Source organism: Perca fluviatilis, chromosome 2, assembly GCF_010015445.1.
Source record: "Perca fluviatilis chromosome 2, GENO_Pfluv_1.0, whole genome shotgun sequence".
Lineage (NCBI taxonomy): Eukaryota > Metazoa > Chordata > Actinopteri > Perciformes > Percidae > Perca > Perca fluviatilis.
The window spans coordinates 7,060,550-7,070,549 of record NC_053113.1 but is presented as its reverse complement, the minus strand read 5'-3'; positions in this window follow the sequence as shown (position 1 = coordinate 7,070,549).

Here is a 10,000-nt window from a genome sequence, read left to right as displayed (position 1 = left end):
TTCTCCTCTCCCTCGGGGCCAGAGGCGTCCTAGCTCAGTTTGGCTGGACTGGCGCTTGGTCCCAAGGTATCCGAGCCGTGCGGCCCCTGCTGGGCTGCAGGCGTACGCTGCTGGGAGTCCCTGGGCGTGATGTCTGATTGGTTAAGAAAGAACAAGCTCAGGGCGTCCAGGGCGTCAGGCCCCGACAGTGGGTTGGTCTCTAAGTGACTGATGGGAACAAAAATCTCTAAAAGTGGTCCAGTATTGAGGCGACAACGCTGCAGCATTGTAACCCCTACAGAGCAACTTTTGAGTGTGTTTAAGAGACCAGTATATCTCCACCAGACTCCATGTAAATAATCAGGACTTTTTAATTGTGTATAGGAGCCAGCATATCTCCACCAGACTCCATGTAAATAATCCAGGACTTTTAACGTGTATAGAGCCAGCATATCTCCACCAGACTCCATGTAAATAATCAGGACTTTTAAGCGTGTATAGAGCCAGCATATCTCCACAAGACTCCATGTAAATAATCAGGACTTTTAAGCGTGTATAGAGGCCAGCATATCTCCACCAGACTCCATGTAAATAATCAGGACTTTTAAGCGTGTATAATAATAATCTGAGGTCTGTCAACCGCAAAACCAGCACTTTTAGTAGGCGCTGATTGCAGGCGTTCTCCCACTCAACACTGGACCAGTTTCAACCATCAGTCACTCAGACACAGAGACATCGGGACATAATAGGGCCCAGGGGTGAAAAACAACTGAAGTTTCCTTTTAGTGAAAGAGACCATTTGACTTCCACGTTGTGAGTTTTAAAGCAGAAGAAACCCAGCGACAAAAACACCCGGTGTCTGTCTCACTCACTCACACACACACACACACACACACACACACACACACACACACACACACACACACACACACACACACACACACACACACACACACACACACACACACACACCTACGCGAGTGTTTCTCTGCACTGGGCGACCACCACGAGTTATGCTCTGCGTATTAGGCGATGAAGGGGCTGATGGGAAGTGCGCATGTCTGGCGAAGAACTGGTGGCTGCTTTTCACTGTGATCCAACACACACACACACACCCACACACACACACACACACACACACACACACACACCGTGAATGACACACACACACACCAACACACTTACACCTCTTTTATAATGTGGGTCCCTCAGGGTGGCGTGTGTACTTACAAAAGTTGAGACAAACAGAGAGAAAATATGAGGAAAAGGAAAAGATTAAACTGAAATATGTAAAACTAAAAGTTGAAAACTAAAGTTGTAAAAACTAAACTAAAGTTGTAAACTAAAGATGTACTGAAGTTGTAAAACTAGTTGTAAAACTAAAGTGTAACTAAAGATGTAAAAACTAAAGATGTAAAACTAAAAGAGTGTACTAAAAGTTTTAAACTAAAAGTGTAAGTTGTGTAAAGTTTTATGAAATTTTCTGCAAGGTGTCAAGATGTCTAAAGTGTACTAGTTGTAAGCGGCGGTCAGTGTGTTCTAAATGTGTGTCTAGTGTACTTGTACTAAGAGTATGAGTTGAATTCTAAGTACTTAGTTTCAAGTAACTAAAAGATGTAACTGGTGGTAAACTAAAAGATGTAAACTAAAAGATGTAAACTAAAGAGTCTGGTTGTAAACTAAAAGTTGTACTAAAGAGTCTAAAGTTGTAACTAAAGTTGGACAGAGTCTAAGTGTCTATTGTAAAAACTAAAGGTACTAATGTACTAAAAGTTTGAATAAGTTACTAAAGTTGTACTAAATTTGACTAGTTAGATGTAAACTAGTATACTAAACTAATTCAGGTTACTAGGTTGTACTAAGGATACTAAAAAGATGCAACTAGTTTCTAAGTTTAAAAAAGAGTAAAGAGAAGTTAAAAACTAAAAGTTGTAAAACTAAAAAGATGTAAAAACTAAAAAGATGTAAAACTAAAGATGTAAAACTGAAGTTAGTAAACTAAAAGTTAATAAAACTAAAAGATGTTAACTAAAAGTTGTACAAAATAAGGTTGAAACTAAAATGTAACTAGTAAAAACTAAAAGGTCGTACTGAGTTGTAATATTACTAGTGTTAATTATAAGATGTAAACTAAAGATGAAAAACTAAAAGATGTAAAACTAAAAGATGTAAAACATTGTAAAACAAAAAGATGTATAAAAACTAAAAGATGTAAAAAAAAAATACAAAAAGATGTAAAACTAAAAGAGTAAAACTAAAAAGTTGTAAAACTAAAGATGTAAAAACTAAAGATGTAAAAACTAAAGATGTAAAAACTAAAAGATGTAAAAACTGAGTTAGTAACTAAGATGTAAAAACTAAAAGTTGTAAAAACTAAAAGATGTAAAAACTAAAAAGATGTAAAAAACTAAAAGATGTAAAAATTAAAAGATGTAAAAAATGTAAAAACTAAAGTGTAAAAACTAAAAAGATGTAAAAACTAAAAGTTGTAAAACTGAAAGCTGGTTGATGGGGGACTGAGAGTGTGACTGAGGGGGTTTTGAGAGTCTCACTGTGGGTGGACCAACCAACCACTGCCGCAAGGTGGAGTCCAGTCTGAGGGCTGAAGGACCAGCCTGTTGTGTGTCTGCCTCAACCAAGGGGGTCAGCCAGCGGTCGCTCGTAGCTCCCTACGGCGCCATTCTGATGCTACAAGCCATCACCTCCCGTTATCCCATTCGACTCCCATTCATTCTGGCCGCCACTTTGACCAGAGAATAACTTTACATCTGAAGAGGTTTAAGGACTCTATTGTCCGTTGTTTATTTCTAAAGAAACAGACAATGTATAAAGGGCTCCATTACCTTAGCGGACTTTATGGCTCCGTAGCAGGCGCCTTTTATAACAATAGGCTAATTGATTGGGTCATAACCACGGGACTTACTGTCACACAGTAGAGGAATTACCGTATAGTACAGGAGAGCTCACAGGCAGTTTGGACTTACATTAGCTGTTTAGGTTTAATGACTAATGTTAACTAGCATGTTAGTGAGTGTAATTACTAATGTTAACTAACTGTTAGTGATCAGTAATTAGCCTGTTGCCTATGTTATCTCCTTACATGTTCCCTCGCTCTCTGTCTCTGTAAGATTGGGAATGATTGAGATTTCTCGGCCAGCTACCAGAAGACTTCACCCTTTCAGACAGGTTGCTCCGGTCACATCTACTCCATTTTATATTTACTGTCTATGGCCTCAACATGTAGACTTCCTGTTTACAGGTGAGAATAATTCCTGCAAAGTTCAGAAACACACCGAGGAACTGCTGACTCCTGCGCGCTGCTTTCCTGCTGTTGTAGATCCCCGTCGTGTGGGGTTGGAGAAACCCTCGGCGCCAGAGCTCACCTGAAAACAGACATTTAGTCACCAGCTGTCAGGTGTTCAGACACACAGCCAATCAGGGCAGTGGTTACACGGTCAGGGGTCAGTCACACACACACACACACACACACACACACACACACACACACACACCCCCCCCCCCCCCCCCCCCCCCCCCCCCCCAGAGACCACACTCCTGAACACACACACACACACACACACAGACATACACACACACACACCACACACACAGAACCACACACTGACACACACACACACGGGATCAGACACACACTACCATACACAGAGATACACACACACTAACACACACACACACCTACACACACACACACACACACACACACACAGAGCACACACTCACACACCACTAACACATACACAAGGGAGGCACACAGGACACCACTCAGCCCACACACACACACAATACATACACACTCTAACACATGCCACACGGAGATACATACAATTACACATACACAGAGAGGGACACCACACCAACACACACACACACCAGATACGATGCACACATACACGATACAGATGCACTACACACCGAGGACACACACACACCCCCAGACACACACTAACACTACACACACACAGGGGCCACACACCCAGACACACACTACACACACACACACAGGCCACTAACACACACACACACACCCCGACACACACTAACACACACACACACACACACACACACACACACACACCCCCCCCCCCAAAAAAAACACACACAAAAAAACACAACACACAAAAACTCTCTCTCAGGTGTTTGTACCGATCACGTTAACTGGCTGCTGCTCTTCTGGAGATCCTGGTTGTCCGGAGACAGGAGGGCGTTTCTGCTCGACCCCACCCTAACACACACACACACACACACACACACACACACACACACACACACACACACACACGTTATGCAGGAAATCCTCAAGGAGTCCGGACTCCAACCCTGGACATTAACCTCTCAGTATATATGGCTGCTCTACCTGTCATTCAACCCGGCCACCATAAGTTGCTCTGGCGTCCCTCCCTTACGGCCCGGCCATTCTGCTCTAGCTCTGCGTCATAGAGGGGTAGCGATTCAACAACCTCCCACCGGTAAGATAACCACACTACACCACCACGCTGCTCCGCGCGCCCCAGGCTGCGCCAGCTGGGGCGGTATCCAGCGTGAGTCCCTCCAGGAAGGTGAGACCCGACCTGATTCTGTCCTGAGGCCAGCGACAGGAAGCGTGGAGATGCTGGGGCGAGGGTTCAGGTAGTGTTTCTCCTCCTCCCCTCCTCGGGGGCTGCAGCAGCCCCCTCAGGTCAGTGTCAACTTCTCTGGAGAGAGAGAGAGCACACACAGACAAAGGTTAAAAGGTCAGGAAGAGGAGGGAGGAGGAGAGGAGAGGAGGAGGGAGGAGAGGAAGAGTTCAGTACCGTCTGTCAGCGTCTCAAAGTGGTTCTTCAGAGGGTTGGCGTCTGTTCGTGCGTCCTCAGACCCGACTGCCTGCGGGCTGCCTGCTAGAGGTCTGTGTATGGGAGAAAGCCTAGTTGTGGACAACCAGCCAGAGAGTGAAGTGGTTCTCCCATTTGACAAGGCGTAACCTTTGGTTTCTGTAGCGGTGAAGGATGCGGTGAGGTACCGTCCACAGTTGTACCTACCCTACCTACTGCAGTAGCAGTGGTAGGAAGTAGTACGGTAACTCTGTTGCCCTATTGTGATCATGTTCTGGGTTATTCTTAACCCTCATGAACTAGTCACCTACTAAACTATGCTGAGCAGTGCACGGTGGGATGCGGCAGTACCCTACCTACTGTATAATGTTATGTGTGTGTTTAATGTTAATGTTGTGTGTGTGTGATGAATGTGTGGTATAATGTGTGTGTGTGTGTGTGTGTATAATGTTGTGTGATGTGTGTTATTGTGTGAGTGTGTGTGTTGATGTGTGTATGTGTGTTTGAATGTGTGTTATGTTGTGTGTGTGTGTGTGTGAATGTGTGATGTGTGTGTGTGTGTGAATGTGTTAATGAATGTGTGTGTGAATGTGTGTGTGAATGTGTGTGTGATGTGTGTGTGTGTGAATGTGTGTGTATTATGTATGTATGAATGTGTGAATGTGTGTGTGAATGTGTGTTGTATGTAGTGTGTGTGTATGTGTGTGAATGTGTGTGTGTGATGTGTGTGTGTGTGTGTGTGTGTGAATGTGATGTGCGTGTAATGTGTGTGTGTGTGATGTGTGTAATGTGTGTGTGTGAATGTGTGTTATGTGTAATGTGTGTGTGAATGTGTGTATGTGTAATGTGTGTGTGAATTGTGTGTGATGTGTGTGTGAATGTGTGTTGGAATGTGTGTGTGAATGTGTGTGTGAATGTGTGTGAATATGTGTGTGATGTGTGTGTAATGTGTGTGTGAATGTGTGTGTGTGTGAATGTGTGTGTGAATGTGTGTGTGAATGTGTGTGTGAATGTGTGTGTGTGAATGTGTGTGTGTGAATGTGTGTGTGATGTGTGTGTGTGATGTGTGTATGTGTGTGTGTGTGAATGTGTGTGTGGTGTGTGTGGAATGTGTGTGTGAATGTGTGTGTGAATGTGTGTGTGTGTATGTGTGTGTGTGAATGTGTGTGTGTGTGTGTGTGTGTGTGTGTGTGTGTGTGTGTGTGTGAATGTGTGTGTGTTGTGTGTGTGTGTGTGAATGTGTGTGTGTGTGTGTTAGGGTTTAGGAACACGCCGACTTACTGGGACTTTGTCTTATTCCCCTTACCCAGAGTTAGTAGTCCTACACCCTTCTTCTTCTGTGCGTGCTGGAACTCTGTCTAGCGCACCCACATGGTAGCCTAAGCTTACACAGATCCTGGAGATAACTTCGAGTTCCATCTAGCCTAGCTTAGCAAACGTCCATCTAGCTCTGCTTGCCAATCCTGGTAACTGGTTCCATCTAGTCTAGCTTAGGCACAGATCCTGGAGGCAACCGTCCTCTGCCCGTTTCCAGATCCTGGAGATAACTGGTTCCATCTAATAGCTTAGCACAGACTGAACGGTCCCTACTCACAGATTATTCCATCTAAACTAGCACAGATTGTTGGTTATCTATAGCTAGCACAGATCTGGAATAACTGGTTCCTCTCCTAGCTTAGCACAGATCTGGAGATAACTGGTTCCATCTAGCCTAGCTTAGCACAGATCCTGGAGGTAGCTGGCTCATCTAGTCTACAGCTCCCAATAGTGACAAAATAACACCAACATGTTCCTATTTCCATGTTGTGATTTGTAGAGTCACAAGTGTACAGATAACAAGGTCACATGACACAGCCATCTTCTCCAACTGTAAACACACTGGAACTATATTCTCAGAAAGGCTTGCTGCAAAGGAAATCCCACTCATCAGTAGCAGTGCTACTCCTTTCTGAGAATATAGTTCCCAGTCTGCTGAACAGAAGATAGCTGACTTATTGTGACAAGCTTGTGACTCTACAAATCAACTGGATACAAAATCAAGAGGCTATGGTGTAATCTATTGTGAGCAGTGGACTAGGTGGAGCTGGTTTGCAGGATATGGCTCTAGCTAACAGTGAGTGTGTGTATGGAGTAGTCTAACTCTGGGGATACAGGGGAATAAAGACAAAGTCCCAGTAAGTTGGCGTGTTCCTTTAAGAATAAAACCTTTGTTTGGTACAGATCCTCCCAAAAATCACACACTATAATAATAGTTTTAATTTCTTTCAATGTTAATAATTTTCAATGAAAATGAGAATAATGAGACAAAAGCGATCATTCCCTCCCAATGCTCATGTGACTCAAATGCGCCATGTCAGTCAAAATAATCAGTTACATATTTCCTCCTCCTCCTTTCTGTGAAATAAGCATGTGACCTGTTTCCAACTACTGCCTCAGTTTTATACAGAGAGACATGGCAATAATCAGGAGAGAAGTCTGAATATTTAGAGAGGAAAGTCTGAATATTTAGAGAGGAAAGTCTGAATATTTAGAGAGGAAAGTCTGAATATTTGAGGAGAGGAGAGTCTGGACTGTGAGGAGTGAGTAGTTTGTCTGAACTGTAAGGGGGTGAGAGTAGTTTGTCTGAACTGTGAAAGGAGTGTAGTAGTTGTGTCTGTCTGTAAGGAGTGAGAGTAGTTTGTCTGTAAGGAGTGAGAGTAGTTTGTCTGTAAGGAGTGAGAGTAGTTTGTCTGTAAGGAGTGAGAGTAGTTTGTCTGAACTGTAAGGAGTGAGAGTAGTTTGTCTGAACTTTGAGGAGTGAGAGTAGTTTGACTGTAAGGAGTGAGAGTAGTTTGTCTGAACTGTAAGGAGTGAGAGTAGTTTGTCTGAACTGTAAGGAGTGAGAGTAGTTTGTCTGTAAGGAGTGAGAGTAGTTTGTCTGAACTGTAAGGAGTGAGAGTAGTTTGTCTGAACTGTAAGGAGTGAGAGTAGTTGTCTGTAAGGAGTGAGAGTAGTTTGTCTGAAAGGAGTGAGAGTAGTTTGTCTGTAAGGAGTGAGAGTAGTTTGTCTGTAAGGAGTGAGAGTAGTTTGTCTGAACTGTAAGGAGTGAGAGTAGTTTGTCTGTAAGGAGTGAGAGTAGTTTGTCTGAACTGTAAGGAGTGAGAGTAGTTTGTAAGGAGTGAGAGTAGTTTGTCTGTAAGGAGTGAGAGTAGTTTGTCTGAACTGTAAGGAGTGAGAGTAGTTTGTAAGGAGTGAGAGTAGTTTTGTCTGTAAGGGTAGAGAGTAGTTTGTGCGACTGTAAGGAGTGAGAGAGTAGTTTGTCTGTAAGGAGTGAGAGTAGTTTGTCTGAACTGTAAGGAGTAGAGTAGTTTGTCTGAACTGTAAGGGTGAGTAGTTTGTCTGTAAGGAGTGAGAGTAGTTTGTCTGTAAGGAGTGAGAGTAGTTTGTCTGAACTGTAAGGAGTGAGAGTAGTTTGTCTGTAAGGAGTGAGAGTAGTTTGTACTGTAAGGTGAGAGTAGTTTGTCTGAACTGTAAGGGTGAGAGTAGTTTGTCTGACTGTTAAGGAGTGAGAGTAGTTTGTCTGACTGTAAGGATTGAAGTAGTTTGTCTGTAAGGATTGAGAGTAGTTTATGGGGTAGAGAGTAGTTTGTCTGTAAGGAGTGAGAGTAGTTTGTCTATAAGAGGTGAGAGTAGTTTGTCTGTAAAGAGTGAGAGTAGTTGTTTACTGTAAGGAGTGAGAGTAGTTTGTCTGTAAGGAGTGAGAGTAGTTTGTCTGTAAGGAGTGGGAGTAGTTTGTCTGGACTGTAAGGAGTGAGAGTAGTTTGTAAGGAGTGAGAGTAGTTTGTCTGAACTGTAAGGAGTGAGAGTAGTTTGTAAGGAGTGAGAGTAGTTTGTAAGGAGTGAGAGTAGTTTGTAAGGAGTGAGAGTAGTTTGTCTGTAAGGAGTGAGAGTAGTTTGTCTGTAAGGAGTGAGAGTAGTTTGTCTGAACTGTAAGGAGTGAGAGTAGTTTGTCTGTAAGGAGTGAGAGTAGTTTGTCTGAACTGTAAGGAGTGAGAGTAGTTTGTCTGTAAGGTAGTAGAGTAGTTTGTCTGAAGAGTGAGAGTAGTTTGTCTGTAAGGAGTGAGAGTAGTTTGTCTACGTAAGGAGTGAGAGTAGTTTGTCTGAACTGTAAGGAGTGAGAGTAGTTTGTCTATAGGAGTGAGAGTAGTTTGTACTGTAAGGAGTGAGAGTAGTTTGTAAGGAGTGAGTAGTTTGTCTGTAAGGAGTGAGAGTAGTTTGTCTGAAGTGAGTGAGAGTAGTTTGTAAGGAGTGAGAAGTATTTGTCTATATAGGAGTGAGAGTAGTTTGTCTGAACTGTAAGGGTAGAGAGTAGTTTGTCTTATGTAAGGAGTGAGAGTAGTTTGTCTATAAGGAGTGAGAGTGTTTGTCTGAACTATGAGAGTGGAGTTGTTGAACTGTAAGGAGTGAGAGTAGTTTGTCTGTAAGGTTAAGAGTAGTTTGTCTGTAAGGAGTGAGAGTAGTTTGTCTGACTGTAAGAGTGAGAGTAGTTTGTCTGTAAGGAGTAGAGTAGTTTGTCTGTAAGGAGTGAGAGTAGTTTGTCTGAACTGTGGGAGTGAGAGTAGTTTGTCTGTAAGGAGTGAGAGTAGTTTGTCTGTAAGGGAGTGAGAGTAGTTTGTCTGAACTGTAAGGGGTGAGAGTAGTTTGTTGTAAGAGTGAGAGTAGTTTGTCTGACTTAAGAGTGAGAGATAGTTTGTAAGAAGTGAGAGTAGTTTGTTAAGGAGAGTAGTGTTTGTAAGGAGTGAGAGTAGTTTGTCTGTAAGGAGTGAGTAAGTTTGTCTGTAAGAGGTAGAGAGTAGTTTGTAAGAAGTGAGGTAGTTTATGAGGTAGAAGTAGTTTGTCTGTAAGGAGTGAGAGTAGTTTGTCTGAGGTAAAGTGTAGTTTGTAAATTTTAAGAAGTGAGAGTAGTTTGTAAGGGGTAGAAGTAGTTTGTCTGTAGGAGGAGTGAGTAGTTTGTCTGTGGGAGTAGAGTAGTTTGTCTAGGAGTGAGAGTAGTTTGTCTATGAGGTAGAGTAGTTTGTCTGTAAGGAGTGAGAGTAGTTTGTAAGAAGTGAGAGTGTAGTTTGTAAGGGTGAAGTAGTTTGTCTGTAAGGAGTGAGAGTAGTTTGTCTGTAAGGAGTGAGAGTAGTTTGTAAGGAGTAGAAAGTGGATTTGGG